The 16496-nt window shown below is 34.7% G+C and overlaps 1 protein-coding gene across 50 annotated transcripts in view; it reads left to right on the forward strand.

Moving 5' to 3' along the window:
- The window catches only part of LOC144293759 (uncharacterized), a 472204-nt gene that overhangs the window by 87330 nt on the left and 368378 nt on the right, over positions 1 to 16496 (forward strand). For 7 of the 50 annotated variants that reach the window (XM_077864823.1, XM_077864819.1, XM_077864826.1 and 4 more), the window contains one exon: positions 15156 to 15294. The exons of the other annotated variants lie outside the window; for them this stretch is intronic. The gene's annotated coding sequence lies outside the window, so the exon portion shown is untranslated. The remainder of the gene's footprint in view (positions 1 to 15155; positions 15295 to 16496) is intronic. 50 annotated transcript variants of the gene reach the window in all.

Genomic DNA, 16496 nt, shown 5'->3' on the forward strand with positions numbered 1-16496 from the left:
ATGGTATAATAGCAGAATGAAAATGATTGTCATGGAGGAAGAAGTTCATGCAGGTTCACATGGGAAAGACCAGGGATGGTCAGGAGGTGGATTTAGATAAAAATCTTCTGAGCTAGCCCATAAGGGTTTATGAGTTCCCTGATACATTAAATTCAGTTCAAGATGGGTATCCTCTTGACAGGGATACTGTAGTTGAAAAATTTATGTGGATGATTTGACTATGAGAATAAGTCTCATTTCAATTTTTTCAATGAATTAATGTCTTTAGATGACAATGATCCATCCCAATCTGGATCTATTATAGCATTATGGTTCATCACATTAATTAACACTTGAGAATGTATTATGTTGGAATATTCCTTAACTGTTCTATACTTGTAGGCATCATCTTTCCAACCAGATTATAAATTACAGGTTTTAAGAAATCTGTTTCTTGATAGAGATGCACTAAATAAATATTACTTGAATTGAGAAATTGTCACTGAGATCTTTGGCAAAGACTGGGGGAAAAAATCACACTAAAAAAGTTGATTTCTTAAGTGATGCTGTCACTGTTGATATTTCACCCCTCTTTTATGCTTCTTCAAGGAACACAACCTCTATTAATAAAATCACCCTCCTTCAAGTAAGTTGCTTGATCCAAGTTGACAAACTTGTGTCTTGGGCTGTTGAACAATATTAAGATAGTCAATTAGCCCAAAGAGTAACATTTTTAACTGTATGTTTTTCTCTTGGGTCTTTCAGAGTAAAGATAAGAGTCATTTAAAGTCATTTAAGTTTGATTTTGTTTTCATTAACTCTCTTTAATTGCAAAAAGCCCTGCTATAGCATTAAAGATGAGTCCCGGATGTGCTGTGTATACTCCAAATGGAGGTATAAATAATAGCTTCAAACACTTATGAATAGTCTCCAGGCATAAAAATATGGCCTTGATTTAACTTGAATTATGTAGATGACTACATAAAAATGAATTGATATTTTTCTTTAAGTAATGAGATATAATTTCTGTCATATTTATAAGCTCATTAAATGCCTGCTTGATTTAATTTTGTATTGTTTCCCCCAGTTCCTGACTTTTTAAAAAATGGTTTTAAAATTTATTTTTAACTATAAAAATAACTGACTGAATATTATTTTTCCATTTAAAGATAGTAAACCAAAAGACTATGTACTCAGTTAAAAATCCCAGTCTCTTCCCTTAAGGTGACCACCTTATCAGTATTATTTTCTGTATAATTTAGAGACCTATAAATGCATATAGAAAAATGTTTTGTGGTTATTTGCATAATATTGTATATATTTCTCTGTAACTTTCTGCAATTTCTTTGGGAATTGTTGCATATCTCAATATATTTTCATATTACTTTTTACTATAGCATTGTACTTTACATGATGCTATAGGTTGTTTAGCCTATTCTTACTAATAGAAATTTTGATTATTTATTTATTTTTTAAAGATTTATTTATTTATTTATTCAGAGAGAGCGAAAGAGAGGCAGAGACACAGGCAGAGAGAGAAGCAGGCTCCACGCAGGGAGCCCGATGTGGGACTCGATCCCGGGTCTCCAGGATCACACCCCGGGTTGCAGGCGGTGCTAAACCGCTGCACCACTGGGGCTGCCTGATTATTTTGTTTTTTATTGTATATTCTCCCATTTGCAAATATGTATATAATTATCTGGGATAGATACTGCTGTATTTCTCAGTATCCATACCATTTAGATATTAACAGATTGGTCAATGTGGCTATATTAATTAAACTTCTACCATCAGGTTATTAGTTTATTCTTTACTACATACATCCTCAGAAATATTTGATATTGTCTATTTTATCGTTTTTGCCAACCTAGTGGGAAAAAATAGCTCATTATGATCTAATTCATACTTTCTCTTTTGTGAATTTACTCACAATAGAGTGTTTATTTGCTGCTTGTCTTTTTGATTATGTATTCTAGAAATAATTTCTTTATCTGTTTAACATATTTTCTCCTTGTTTTACATTTATCTTTTAACTTTATTTAAGATGTATTTGATCATGCAGATTTTAAATTTTAGACATAGTTTAAAAATTTTCTGTGTAACTCTGCATTTAATGTTTTGTTTTTGAAGGCTTTCTTGACCTAAAGGACATAAACAAATTAACCTATGTTGTAAGTTTAATGTTTCTATAGTTCTTTTCAGATTTTTCTATCTAGAAATTTAATCCATAGAGAGTTTGTTTTTGTAAATAATAAGATGTTCTAATTTTATTTTTTCCCATATGAATAACCTGGTTATTAAATGTATTGATTGACTAGGTTATATTTCTTACTGATATGAAATGTTTTTACTATCTCTTAACTTCAAATAAACAGACAAGTATATTTCTGTCTGCTCTATTGATATATTTGTCTGATACTCATCAAAACCAAAATATGTTTAAACTCTTATTATTTTATAGCCTGTTTTATATTTCAGTAGAACAAATCTTTTCTCATTTTTCTCTTCAAAACTTTTGGCTTGGCTTTTCTATTTGGTTTTCTTGGAGTAAAATTGGTAATTAATTTGCCAAGTTTTGTTTAAAAAAATGTTCAGATTCTCATTGAGTTTGCATGGAGAATTAATGTCTTTAAAATGTTGAATATTTTTCCAGAGCATATTCTGTGTCTCCATTTATTTTGTAATATCCTTCATTTGAGTTTTATATTCTTTTTAAAAAATTATTTATTTATTTATTGGAGAGAGAGAGCATACATAGGAGCACACATTAGCACACACACAAGTGAGGGGTAGGGGCTGGAAGAAACAGACTCCTACTGAGCAGGGAGCCTGAAAGAGCTCCATTTGGAAACCTGGGTCATGACCTGAGCTGAAGGCAGAGGGTTAATCAAGGGAGCCACCCACGCACCCCCTGAGTTTTGTGTTCTTATTGAATCTTTCTTCTTAGATGTATTGCTATGAATTTTTTTAATATATTGTTGCTATTTTATTTTATTTTTTTATGTGATTTACAACTCAATTCTTAATTTTAAGCTTTTTAAAATAATAAATTTATTTTCTATTGGTGTTCAATTTGCCAACATACAGAATAATACCTAATGCTCATCCCGTCAAGTGCCCCCCTCAGTGCCCACCACCCAGTCACCCCAACCCCCCACCCTCCTCCCCTTCCACCACCCCTAGTTCGTTTCCTAGAGTTAGGAGTCTTCCATGTTCTGTCTCCCTTTCTGATATTTCCTACCTATTTCTTCTCCCTTCCCCTCTATTCCCTTTCACTATTATTTATATTCCCCAAATGAATGAGACCATATAATGTCTGTCCTTCTCCAATTGACTTATTTCACTCAGCATAATACCCTCCAGATCATCCACGTCGAAGCAAATGGTGGGTATTTGTCATTTCTAATGGCTGAGTAATATTCCATTGTATACATAAACCACATCTTCTTTATCCATTCATCTTTTAATGGACACCGAGGCTCCTTCCACAGTTTGGCTGTTGTGGACATTGCTGCTAGAAATATCGGGGTGCAGGTGTCCTGGCGTTTCATTGCATCTGAATCTTTGGGGTAAATCCCCAGCAGCGCAATTGCTGGGTCGTAGGGCAGGTCTATTTTTAACTCTTTGAGGAACCTCCACACAGTTTTCCAGAGTGGCTGCACCATTTCACATTCCCACCAATAGTGTAAGAGGGTTCCCTTTACTCCGCATCGTCTCCAACATTTGTGGTTTCCTGCCGATGACATGATACTCTACATAGAAAACCCAAAAGACTCCACCCCAAGATTGCTAGAACTCATACAGCAATTTGGCAGCGTGGCAGGATACAAAATCAATGCCCAGAAGTCAATGGCATTTCTATACACTAACAATGAGACTGAAGAAAGAGAAATTAAGGAGTCAATCCCATTTACAATTGCACCCAAAAACATAAGATACCTAGGAATAAACCTAACCAAAGAGGTAAAGGATCTATACCCTAAAGACTAGAACACTTCTGAAAGAAATTGAGAAAGACACAAAGAGATGGAAAAATATTCCATGCTCATGGATTGGCAGAATTAATATTGTGAAAATGTCAGTGTTACCCAGGGCAATATACACGTTTAATGCAATTCCTATCAAAATACCATGGACTTTCTTCAGAGAGTTAGAACAAATTATTGTTGCTATTTTAAATGGATTCCTTTTTAGTAATGTATTTATAAATTGATTCTTACTGCATAGGAAATTCACCAATCTTATGTTTTTTTTTTCTGTATTTACTTACTTGATTGAAATATTACATTAATTCTATTTTGTTTGAAATACTATTTTCTTAGACTTGTTAAATAGAGTAACAGATTGGAAATATTATTTCTTTCCACTTTTTCTACCTATGTGTTTTTTGGTTTTTGTTTTTGGTCTTAATGCACTGGCACATATCATAGTGACAAATACCATTTCCTTGAAGGTTTCTCAATTTATAATAGAAGGTCCTTGGTACCTCTTTTTGTTAGCTTTGAGTCTTTTTTTTTTTTTTTTTAGCTCTGAGTCTTAACAGCACTTCTGGAACTCAGCATAAGGCACATATACTTCTCTAGTCTGGAACAGCTTACATTATATAGGATATATCTGTTTCTGAAAGCTTAGTAGAACTTGACAGTAGTAACTTATATTTTCATGGGTGGTTTTGAGAGAGTTTATCTGTCTTTTTTTTTTTTTTCCATTGTGAGTAGATTGCTTATTCTTCATGAGACTAATTTTTGATTTTTCTAAAAATTTTGATTTTAGATATAACTTCAAATTTACATGTAAAGATATAGATGGTAATTATATATATATTTTTAAAGATCTATGGATATAGATAGTTCTCCTTATAGTTCCTAAATTGTTATTGAAGGAGGTCATCCAGAGGATGGTGAGTAACAGTTGACTTGTGAGCTGTATTCATGGAGGCTGCTCAGCCCTTCCCTGTCTTTGGACTGTACAGTCTGCCCACTCTTGCCATATTGGGAGTCATTTTCAACGTTTCAGCCTTGAGAGAGCAATGTATTGCTGAGACCATCTGGAAGGTATACATGACTGAACCCAGTTAAGGCGTCTATACAAACTTTTGAGATTCTGGAGGGCAGATGTGGAGATTTACTTGTATTGCAGCCACCCAAGAGAAGCCATGAGTGGCTGCAATACAAGTAAATCTCCACATCTGTCCTCCAGAATCTCAAAAGTTTATATAGAGGCCTTAACTGGGTTCAGTTAGTGCCCTTGCTCATTAAACCTGTCACTAACTTATCTGGAGCGATCTGCCTTTTTCTTTGGTCTCTCCTTGCCCCTCCATGTATGGGGTCCAAGCAAAACCAGCCATTATTCATTTAATTTCTTCTTTTTTAAAAAAAATCAAATTTGCTGAAGGTTTATCTCTGTTACCTAGTGGCTACTACAGCCAGCGCCATGTTCTAGAAAATCATGATCACATTATCCATTGCTCTTTCTTCCATGTTCTCTCTTATCCCATTCACTTTTTACGCCCTTGCCTTCATTTAACCCTCTTCCTTACTTTTTTCCTCCTTTATATGTGGGAATTTGGGTTTTAATTGGGTGCAATAACTCCCAAAGTGTTCCCCCACCCCTACTTTAAAATATTTCTAGCAAGTCTTTAGTCTTTAGGCTATGTTGCAATGGCAACATAGCTTAAAAAGTAATAAGTATAAAATTGCTTTTATGGTTAATAGAACTTTTTTCAAAATTGATGAGGTTGAGAGTTTTTAAAATTATTCCATGTGAATCACAATAATTGGAATTTTTTAAGTATCCTACAAATAGATATGTAAGTCCTGCTTTCATCATGTTTTCTCATGTTTTGCCGATTATTTTCATTTGTTACAAAGAAATGGCTTCTTGTGTTTCTTGGTCTCTAGTCAATATCAATTATTTTTCTATTGGAATTAAGCCTACAAAATAGTTTATCGAGTAGTTAAATTTTGCTAGCACTACCATAATAATTCTTTATTCACATTATTCCCAGATGTCTTGTTTTGTGTCAGATATTTAAATAATAATTTATTCAGAAGAAATCACAAATATTTGGGGACGTGCTATTGGTAAAGTCCCACCTTTAATCTCCCATGAAACCATCTGTAAAACTCAAATCGATGAATAGAGAAATTATTTCTCTTCCCCCATTATTGGACATTTTAAGTCAAAAGTCTTCAAAATATGCTGTGAATTTTTCAGTCTCTGAATTTGAAACAGATTAAGAAAAGATGTTTATAAATTCTCATAGAGATGTGATGCTTGAGCCACAACATTCAAACATTTTTATGTCTTACTAATGAAATTTAATATTCACTTTCTAAAACTGTTAGCATTACACACAGGAGAGATTTTTGAAAGTTTATATTTTTTACTCACCAAGAGCAAAGGAGATCATTTAGTATGATAATGAAATTTTCAAAATAGGCTTTACACAGTTAAGTATGTGTACAAGTTGAGATAATATTCCAGTTTTATTTCAGGTTTTAAGTATCTCAGAAAAGAACTATTAATATCACAGTCTCACATAAAATAACACCTCTTGTGAGAAGCTCTCTTTCTTTTTTGATAAAATTATTTCTAAAATATGTTCTGGGACATTTAACCCTAAGTGTGCTTCATATGTATAAGCATATTGATTCTTCATACCATTTCAAAATTCATTCTTACCATTTTTGCATGTTATAGTTCTAACATATCACTTATTAAATATTAAAATGACCTAAGGACATTCAAGAAATGAGACTAAATGGGTTAGCCAATAGCCTTCTTTCTGGAATTACAGCTAGCTTCTCTGCTTTTCTGTCAATTGACCCTTCCTAGCTCTGTAACTGCTTAAAGTAGATGGTTTTCTCCTTATAAACTCTCCTCAAGTAGTGCTAATATTTTAGTCAGAGAACTTGTAGCCACACACTGGTTCCTAGAACTTTCCTGCTCTGATGAGGTCCCGTGTTTCTTTTTATCTCATATGATCCCACCAGCAAAAAAAGAAATAATGACCAAATGGTAATTTTCATGTTATTATATATATAACTGGTAGAACCCTCCACTTGTTTGGTCCAAGAGGAGTTAAAAAAAAAAGATACTACTTGAACTTGTGTGAATGAGAGAGAGTAAATACATATTAACAAGGTGGGCAGTAATCAGGAATGGATAGAAGAAAAGAGATTTCCTGAATTGGAAAAGAATGAGGTAATAGGCATCTTGTTGCCAAACTAGTTCTTCCTTATATTTGGGAATCTAGCCTACAATTCTCAATTTTTATCTTGGTCACCATTGTAATTACTCCACCTTCTTGAGAAATGCCGAAACCGTTGTCCTGTCTCCTTTGGGACAAGTTAATAAACAATGAATTAGAAGTGGAAATATATGGAGAGCTCTTCAGAATTGTGCCAACAGAAGAACATGTTATACTGACAGATAATACAACTTATAATGTCTAGCACAGATAATATAATACTAGATAGAATGTTATGCACAGGAGACATTAGAACCATACTGGCTATGTTGCAATGACAAATGTGAAGGGTACCTTTTTACTGAAACAAATGCCCAAAGGAATTATTTTCTGGTTTTGTTTCTGCACCATCTCACTCTTTTAAAGACTGAACAATGTTGCCTTAGCAACTGAAGAAAAATATATATTGGACACATCTGCTGTTTATCCTGCATCATTTCAAAATACAATTTGGTTGTGCTGGCACACAAAGTGATCTTTAATTTAATGAATATACACAGTTTTCACAGACTTGCTATAAAAAGATCTATTTAAATTAGTTTTCAAGATTGTAGATTGTTAGGTGTGGAAAATAAATATCCACTGTTAATGGAATATATTAACATAATAACTGATTAAAATTGAGATGTTTATATAATGAAATATGACCCACAAAGACAGCAAAATCACACTTCTCACATTTAGCCAATACTATCAATAAAACATTTAAAGGGGTGTATTAGGACATATTTAGTTACTTTAATTATGTATCAAGCTTCATGCCATGTACTTCAGTGACCCAATTAATATAATAGCTTTGTTGCTCTTTAGAGCTAAGTAGATCTAATAATGTAAAGTCACTCTAAAATTAAGGGTATACTTCACTCTAAGCAAATCTGATTATAAAAGAACTTGGCCTTATGTAATATGTTTATCTTACAGGAGAAGAGGGTGAAGCACTACAGTGTGCTAGGTACTATATAAGGGTCCTTACATAATGACCTAACTGTCCCTAGAGTCATTAATTCTATGTATGATATTTGCTATTTTAAAGAAAGGAAAGGGAGACATAGAGAAGATGTAATTTTCTCACACGTTTTAACCCTGGGCCCTCTGGTCTACCTCTCACTTTTGTCCAGCTTGCTATGCTCTCTTGTATTGATCTTAACAAGCTTTGTTTTTTAGATGGATTGGAACATTAATTGTTGTTTCCAATATATTTTATTTTAAATATCTTAGACTGTTGTTTGCTTTTTGTTTTGTTTGATGTTTTCTTTCTTCTCTCTCTCTTTTTTTTTTAAATTATTTATTCATGAGAGACACACAGAGAGAGGCAGAGACATAGGTAGAGGGAGAAGCAGGCTTCCTGTGGGGAGCCTAATGCAGGACTTGATCCCAGGACCCCAGGATCACGACCTGAGCAAAGGCAGGTGCTCAACCGCTGAGCCACTAGGCGTCCCTTTTCTGTCCTCTCTTCTTTTCATCCTAATTTTTTGCCTTTACTAACTTTGGGATTTCTACAGTTGACCCTGAACAACACAGGGGCTGAACAATAACATCACTGAACAATCCTTGTTCAGTAAAAAACCTGTAACTTTTGGCTGCCCCAAAACTTTACTAGTAGTCTATCATTGAGCAGAAGCCTTGCCAGTAACAGAGTCAACACATTTTTTGTAGGTTGTATTTATTATATACTATATTCTTACAATAATATCTACCTTTTCTTTCTTTCTTTCTTTCTTTCTTTCTTTCTTTCTTTCTTTCTTTCTTTCTTTCTCTCTCTCTCTCTCTCTCTCTCTCTCTCTCTTTCCCTCCCTCCCTCCCTCCCTCCCTCCCTCCCTCCCTTCCTTCCTTCCTTCCTTCCTTCCTTCCTTCCTTTCTTTTCTTTTCTTTTCTTTTTTTTCTTTCTTTCTTTCTTTCTTTCTTTCTTTCTTTCTTTCTTTCTTTCTTTCTTTTTCTTTTGTATTTCTAGGCTATGTAGTTCATCTACAAATTTTTTCAAATTGTCACAAATGTCCCCACATTTTCCCAATATGTATATTGACAGAAATCCACATATAAGCAGACCTATGCAATTCAAGCCTGTGTTGTTCAAGGATCAACTGTATATGCTTTTATTATTTCTTTACTTATTATCCTAGAAATTGCAACATTTATCCTTTATTACCAAAGCTAATATATTTTGGTACTTTTCTTCCATTTCCAGAAAACAGATCTGTTTCTAGCTTTTGTTACTTTTGATGGTTCTCAATCAAGGTATCCCTTCTTTTCATAAGCCTCATTATTTTGTACTGGATGTCAGGCATTGCATTTGAAAAATTGTTCATAGAAATAAATTGAGATGTAGAATGGTGTTCTCCTTTTTCAGACCTGTCTTTTGTTTGCTTTGGCCTGACATCTTTAGTTTTTAGACAACCCAGGGCTGTCTCTTTAATCCAATTTTAATAAGTGAATAACTCAAAGGTGGGATGCAGTCCCTGTGAGGCACCCGGTAGACACCTATTACACAACTTTTCAGCTCCTAGCTATGCATCAGAGTTTAGAAACCTCTTGCCTGCTTTAGATTCACATTTGTCTCCTTTGTCCCCTCTGAGTTTCAGAAAGGAAAGGGAGGCATAGAGAGTCTCCTGCTCAAACTTTCAGCCTCCCTATTGCCCCATTGCCACTGGAATAATCAATATTTTAGAGGAAAGTGGTCTCAAATGCCTAACTCACATCTGTGGATTTTCATTGTCTCCCAAATCTTGGCCCAGTAATTCTGCATGGCCTTGTTAGCTCTTCATTTCCTACAAGCGTATGCCTATAATTTTTTAAAATGGTGTTTCTAGTTATCCTCACTGAAAAGGTCTGTCTGAATTATTTAGTCCATGAGTTCAGGACTCCTTTTAGAATTCAAATATGGTTCCAAGTTAAAAAATATTATTTATTTCAATTTTTCAGAAGCACATCTAGTAAACAAATAGTTATTCCCATATAGTTATAAATCACACACCTTTTCTCTGAAATTGTATGTTTCTAATAGTATAACAAAGAAAGTGCCAGACAATTGACCAATTTCAAAAATATTATTCAGAATAGATTCTGGTTTTGAAATGTATGTGAGCATCTAAAAATATTGTTTCACAAGCAAGTTGGTAAGGGGAAAGAGTTTAAAGATAATATATGTACAAATATATCACAGCTAAGTAGTAGTGTGGAGCTTGAAGTGGGAAGCATGGGCAAAATATCTAGGCTCTGATAAGTGAGTTTGGATTTCCTTTTCATGCAGTGGAAAATGATAAACTTTAAGCACTAGTGACAAGATCCAACTTATGCTAAAAAATATAAATATTTCTACTGAGTGGAGGATTCATGGTAGGGGGATGGAGGAGGCAAGACTGGATGATGGAGATAAGTTAGTGAGAGTCCCAAAAGTCCCAGTGAAAAGGATGGTGACCTAGATTAGACCCCTGGCAGTGGCTGTGGACAGGAGTGGATACACTGGAAGTATTTTTTTATGAGGAAATATTTAGCTCATTTCAGTTTTTTCAAGATTCTCCTTGGAATACTTCTCATTCTTGAATGGCAATATGCTTCCTACTCTTCAACACCTTATAAATTTATCTCCAAATTTATAAGGCTGATACAGTTCATCATTCTGAATGTGCATAGCATTTTATTTATACTTCATTATGGCACTTTCTGTGTGATTTGGTTGTTCTTGTGTATATTAGTGTTCTTCACTATGAGGAAGCTACTCAAGGACAATGTTCATAGATTCATAGTTGCACATCAGGGCTGTTTGGCATAACGGCCAGCACAAAATAGGTACTCACTAAATGTCTTCTAAGTGAAAACTTGTGTATTTGTAAATATTTTTTGATGGCTATCCCTTTGGATAGTCTGTGTTAATAGGGTTTATCTATTCTTAGAAGAATAGGCTATTTAAAAAAATCCGTGCTTGGCAAGTTCGTATTTAGAAATGTGTTTGTCTTCTGTTACATTTTTTTTTTTTTGTCTTCTGTTACATTTTTAGAAGAAAGTGAGTAATGTAGTAGATGTACTGTTAAAGCAAAAGTGAGCATTAATATTAATTTTCCTGTAGTGATTAGGAAGCTAGATTAATTCAGTCTGGTCTTAGAATTCAGGTTCCATTCAGAGCCAGAGCAACTTTGTGCAACACCTGAATGGAAGAATTGGAAACAACCATGGAAAAACATGTACTTATCTCCAAAATCAAGATACAGTTCTCATGCTTGGTATGTATTTTCATGCTAGAAAAACTAGAAAGAGTTGTGGTTTTTTTATAGTAAACTTAATCTAATATATTTTAGCTTAGATTTTGTTTTATATTTTTACCGAATTGAAAAATGTCTACATGCACATGCACAGAGTATATATTCACATTTTATTATATATGCGTATATTACATATATATAACATATGCATATATATTTGTCTTTTTAAAAATTTACTTTATTTTTCCTTTTCTTTGACTTATTTGGATCTTACTATCCATGATTTTGAAAACTGCATCCTGAAATATGTTGTCTTTTTTTCTTGTGTGATAACTTCTGTTTTGTCAACAATGACCCAAATGCCAGCCAGTCAGAGCTGTCAACTAGGATATAAGAATTTGATCCACAATACAGGCTTTACTCCTTATTCCAGGAAGCTACTTGTTCTGAAAGCTGATCTGACTTTAATAATGCCTTATTGCAAGTAAGAAAATCTTCACTCACTGATTGACCTAAATGAGTTTCCTTGCTTGCTTGTTTATTTGTTTGATTGGTTGTTTGTCTTTTATTATTCTCAAGTATCTGACTCATAAAGATTTATCCAATGAAATTGAGCAAAATAAGTTGTTCAGTAGATGCACCTTATGGTCATCTGGTGCCTAGGCTTCTTATTTGGTCTCTAAGATATGATTTTAATGTATGGTAATAGAGCTTTTGTTCTCTCTCAGTCTGTTTCTGGTTTATTTCTGCTTCATGCATTTCTGGATTAGTTTTGTTTTAGGGACCATGTGAATATGCTGTACCAGCAGATGATAACTGGAACTGTTCTTATTTTGTGTGTATTACATGCTTATAGGACCTGGAGAAATCCCCAGTGTTTGGCTCAACCTCTTTGTAATGTGATTATGGGTATGATTTTAGTCTGGTCTTAGTTATGTTTGAGAACATCTTCATTTGAGGATTTGGTAACTTTACGTGCTTTTGTGCTGACTTGTCATACTTATGAAACATTTTTAAAGTCAAGATCAGAACTTCTCCTCTGAAAAAGCTCACATCCTTGTAATTAGTGTGACATTCTGCTATTTTTATTTCAAAACATTGACAGTCTGCCTATAGGTTTTTTCAAGACTACAATCATTTTTGTCTTTAGATTTTGACATGATGACTGATCTCTTCTGATCTCATTGATACTGACTTTTCTACTCTCAAGGTATAGGTTTTCAGGTATCAGCTGATGTCATCACCATGAACAGACACTTGTTAGTCTCTATCAGGGACTAGATTAGGAAATCCAAGAGACCTTTAGAATCAGATGACTCTGTGAAAGCAGGCTATTAAGCCAAGTCCTGGCTATAAAGAATTAATTATGTAAGATTGAGTATAACTGGTATAAAGGAAATTTAATTATATTAATGTTGTATTTTCTAATGGGCATATTATAAAATAATTTTCTTTTTTTTTTTTTTTTTTAAGATTTTATCTACTTATTCATGAGAGACACACACACACAGAGAGATACAGGGACACAGGCAGAGGGAGAAGCAGGCTCCATGCAGGGAGCCTGATGTGGGACTTATTCCCGGGACTCCAGGATCACGCCCTCGGCCAAAGGCAGGCGCAAAACCGCTGAGCCACCCAGGGATCTCCAAAACAATTTTCTTTTTCCTTGGCTTATTTATAATCCTTCATTTAATGGGCCACATGTGTAAATTGAAATAAAAGTCTCTTTGAAAGGTGTCTGGCCCCAACTAATGTTTCAGAATTTGAAAAAGAAAGATCCTATGGAAGATTTTTAATATAGTTTATAATCAAATGGTCATCATCAGAACTTAAGAATGGTTATAGGGCATAGAAACTAGTGATTTTATGTTGATTAGCTTTATCTTCAAAACTATGTGAATGGGGAAAATTGGACATCCACATGCAGAAGAATGAAACTAGACCACTCTCTTTCACCATACACAAAGATAAACTCAAAATGGATGAAAGATCTAAATGTGAGACAAGATTCCATCAAAATCCTAGAGAAGAACACAGGCAACACCCTTTTTGAACTCGGCCATAGTAACTTCTTGCAAGATACATCCACGAAGGCAAAAGAAACAAAAGCAAAAATGAACTATTGGGACTTCATCAAGATAAGAAGCTTTTGCACAGCAAAGGATACAGTCAACAAAACTCAAAGACAACCTACAGAATGGGAGAAGATATTTGCAAATGACATATCAGATAAAGGGCTAGTTTCCAAGATCTATAAAGAACTTATTAAACTCAACACCAAAGAAACAAACAATCCAATCATGAAATGGGCAAAAGACATGAACAGAAATCTCACAGAGGAAGACATAGACATGGCCAACATGCATATGAGAAAATGCTCTGCATCACTTGCCATCAGGGAAATACAAATCAAAACTACAATGAGATACCACCTCACACCAGTGAGAATGGGGAAAATTAACAAGGCAGGAAACAACAAATGTTGGAGAGGATGCGGAGAAAAGGGAACCCTCTTACACTGTTGGTGGGAATGTGAACTGGTGCAGCCACTCTGGAAAACTGTGTGGAGGTTCCTCAAACAGTTAAAAATATACCTGCCCTACGACCCAGCAATTGCACTGTTGGGGATTTACCCCAAAGATACAAATGCAATGAAACGCCGGGACACCTGCACCCCGATGTTTCTAGCAGCAATGGCCACTATAGCCAAACTGTGGAAGGAGCCTCGGTGTCCAACGAAAGATGAATGGATAAAGAAGATGTGGTTTATGTATACAATGGAATATTACTCAGCTATTAGAAATGACAAATACCCACCATTTGCTTCAACGTGGATGGAACTGGAGGGTATTATGCTGAGTGAAGTAAGTCAGTCGGAGAAGGACAAACATTATATGTTCTCATTCATTTGGGGAATATAAATAATAGTGAAAGGGAAAATAAGGGAAGGGAGAAGAAATGTGTGGGAAATATCAGAAAGGGAGACAGAACGTAAAGACTGCTAACTCTGGGAAACGAACTAGGGGTGGTAGAAGGGGAGGAGGGCGGGGGGTGGGAGTGAATGGGTGACGGGCACTGGGTGTTATTCTGTATGTTAGTAAATTGAACACCAATAAAAAAAAAAATCAGAAAAAAAAAACTATGTGAATGGTGAAATATTATAAAAAAATACTTTTTTTGTGGCAATGTAGTTATTTGAATAGGTTCAGTTAAAATCTCTTCTTTTTCTCCATCAGAATTTAATTGGATAAACCAAAATTTATAAGCAGGACTATCTTAGAAATGTCACATTTAAAAATAAACTCCTCACAGAAAGGAGCTTAGAAGTTATCAGGGGCTGTGGGGAAAGTGAAATGGGAAGTTATTGCTTAGTGGGTATAGTTTTTGTTTTGGATGATGAAAATGTTTTGGAAATAGGTAGTGCTGATGGTTTTACCACATGGTGGTTATAAGTAATGGCACTGAATTGTACACCCAAAGATGGTTAGAGTGTCATGTTATATATATTTTACCACAAGAAAATATTTTTAAAATATCATTATTTTAAAATATTTTAAAATATTTTAAAATATCGTTAAATTAAGTACAATAAGACTATGATAAGAAAGAGGACTGTTTTTCACTTTTGGAAACAGTGCCTCAAAGTCCTTCCAGACAACTGGTCTGATAACTACTGCCAAATGACAAAAAATATAATTTAGTAATGAGTTCGATGTCTTTTATTCAAGGGAATACAATCCATGGTTTAGAGGAGTACCGTGCCTTACAAGCAGTGTAGGATTTGGGGTGAGAGCAGGTTTTATGGAGCATTGGAAACAACAACAACTTGGAAACGGCATAATTGGCTAGAACTTCCGGGATCTCCTGGTAAGATTAACAGGTCCTGTTTCCTGGGGTAAGGTGAACTAGCTAAAGCTGAATTGGAAAATTGTAATTGGTGTATGTTAGGTTTCCTAGACAGCCAGATGTTCCTGTAAGTGTGGGCTGACTTAGTTTAGATTTGTGGCGTGGGCCAGGCCACTGAGGCATCTCCCATTTTGTGGGTCCCTATACGCAAATTTCCTTTATCACTACTCTAGTATTTATGGACTTTATTCCTTAGAAGTGATAAAGAATGTTACTTTCTGGCAGGTGAGGAACATTAGGGATGATAAGAGCTCTCAGAGAAAGACACACATCACAGGCAATGCCTGGTAGAGGAGAATAGATGGTATTTTTGGCACTATAGAAGGAACAATAAAAATGACCATAGTTTTTAGGAAGGCTCCAGATAGAAGTTAACTCTCTAACCTTAATACCTTATCATGCTGTTTTATTAAACATATAATAAGATATATTAATCATAATTTCATGTTGCATCTAAAAAAAATATGAAGGGGCCAAAATAGATCAGAGCACCAAACTAATGACACTGAATCAAAGAGTCATGAAACAGATTTACTTGGTTAAACATAGGTTCCTTTTTTTTTTTTTTTAATTTATTTATGATAGTCACAGAGAGAGAGAGAGAGAAAGAGAGAGAGAGAGAGGCAGAGACATAGGCAGAGGGAGAAGTAGGCTCCATGCACCGGGAGCCCGAAGTGGGATTCGATCCTGGGTCTCCAGGATCGCGCCCTGGGCCAAAGGCAGGCGCCAAACCGCTGCGCCACCCAGGATTCCCAAACATAGGTTCCTGATGCAAGATTCTGACCACAGAGAGACTAGGAACAAGTGAAAGTGACATTTTACAATTAGCTTACCCTCTGAGTTAGAGCACCTATTAGGTCACTGAAAAGATGAGATAATCCATGAATCACATGGCAATTCTAAACCTTTGACATTTTGAGATAAATTAAATTATTAGATTTCTTTGTCAAAGGAATGAAGTTTGGTTCTTCATTAAAACAAACCGAAATCAATCAAAAAATTTTGTCTACTGTTGTATATTTTCAGCTATAAATTCAACCTTCACTTATTATTCAGAGACTATTCTAAAATATAGGATCTCTTGCATAATGCTTTATTACAAACAAAACACAGCAAGACAAACTATAGCTCACAGTGATAAAAAATTTCATTTATTTTTTCAT

Source organism: Canis aureus, chromosome 22, assembly GCF_053574225.1.
Source record: "Canis aureus isolate CA01 chromosome 22, VMU_Caureus_v.1.0, whole genome shotgun sequence".
NCBI lineage: Eukaryota > Metazoa > Chordata > Mammalia > Carnivora > Canidae > Canis > Canis aureus.